Here is a 1,640-nt window from a genome sequence, read left to right as displayed (position 1 = left end):
TCTCAGATTAAAGCCAGGATTTCATTAAAACATCAGAATTTGAGAAAACAAAGTCAAAATTCTGAGATTTAAACCAGAGTTGTCAGATTAAAGTAAATTTCAGAGAAGTATTTTTTATTTTCTCAGTGGYCCTAGTCCTTATTAACCCGGATACGCCCCTGAACACTCACAGATGATGTAGTAGTCCTTCCCCTTGAAGAACTCGAGGCCCCACAGGTTGGGGCTGAACTCCTGGAACTTGAGCGTGAACTTCACGTCCTGGTCGGGCTTCACGCAGTTCAGCAGCGGCGTGTCGGCCTTGGTGATGGTGCAGCTCTCCAGCTGCTCCCTGGGCACCATRTACACCTTGTAATACTCCACGCCGTCGACCACCCCGCCGTCCACGCGCGGGCACACAATGTCCAGCTTGTCCCCGATCTGCGGGTACAAAACCACGCCTTGGCCCGGAACAAATCTGGAAGAGAAGGAGGGAAGGTGTTACTGGGGTGGTAATGTTTAGACTGCTGATGGTCGGCCATTTTAGATGACGGCTGACCATCGTAACTGAATCTAATGCTACATTCACATATGGGCTGAAAATCTTTTGATAACTTCACTGAACTCCAATCCAGAATCACACAGCATTCTGGGAAATGTAGGCARAGAAAGGGCTTTCTCACAGCTAGCTAAGCAAGGTTGGTGGAATCAACTCACTCACTCACTCTTAGGTTACCTAGCAACAGCTTTTAAAGTAACTTCTGGTTGCCTAGCAACAGATTTTAAAGTAACTTCTGGTTGCCTAAAAACAACTTGAGTAACTTGTGCAGTTTAAGGTTTTTATTTAGTTATAGTGTTCTATAGTTTTTGTAAGTGGGAAGTTAGGAATCATTTGTGTATTCAAAATAGAAATAATAATAATAATAATGCTTCACAACTGCGTAAAAATAAACAACAGCACAACGTAGTGAAAACTGGGGTTAAAACAAAAAAGGTCACAGAACTAGCTCGCCAGTATTTCAGGTATTTAAAACAAAAAAAGAATCAATAATTATCGATATTGACCAATATGAAACGTTTATATCGTGATACGTTTCTCAGCCATAGCCTGCAGGTTTTTATGCTCAATTCCAATTATTTTATTTTTTATTAATTWATTWWTTTWTWTTTTTGCATGGTTGTTTACACTACTAATTAAATGTGAATACTATAAGACAGTTTATATCCCCAGGGACCCACATGCGCAAACAAAACAAAAAATGTCAGCACAGGGTCATAACAGCATGAAGGAAGTGAATACAAAGAACGCAAAACTGCAACTTTCATAATATCATAATTATGATTTTCAACCACTGTTTACTTCCAGTCCGTCGTCTTCTGCTGTTATGACGTAAATGTCCGATTAAAAGCGACTTTACCGAAAACTATCAGATACGTACCCTATTTAGTACCACTGATGGGGAAAACAAACTGATTTTAATGTTAGCATTTTAAGCTAGCTGAAAAAAACTGAAACATTTTTCAACAACCTAAAGTTGGAAAAGGCATCTGCTGCCCAAAGAAACATCCATTTCCTTCTGTTTCAGGCATTATCGAACCAGAACCCGTCTCTGATTGGTTAAAAATGAGGAAGAAAAAGCTGCTGGTTAAAATGCTGGTTGCTA

General features: G+C 39.9%; 1 pseudogene; it reads right to left on the bottom strand.

Annotated features, from left to right (window-relative positions):
• Positions 1–126: 126 nt before the first annotated feature.
• On the bottom strand, positions 127–474 carry LOC103461331 (ephrin-B2a pseudogene; annotated as a pseudogene).
• Positions 475–1,640: the final 1,166 nt, after the last annotated feature.

This window comes from Poecilia reticulata, unplaced genomic scaffold (assembly GCF_000633615.1).
Source record: "Poecilia reticulata strain Guanapo unplaced genomic scaffold, Guppy_female_1.0+MT scaffold_1086, whole genome shotgun sequence".
Classification (NCBI taxonomy): domain Eukaryota; kingdom Metazoa; phylum Chordata; class Actinopteri; order Cyprinodontiformes; family Poeciliidae; genus Poecilia; species Poecilia reticulata.
The sequence above is the reverse complement of the archived record's forward strand: the minus strand, read 5'-3'. Positions and strand labels throughout refer to the sequence as shown.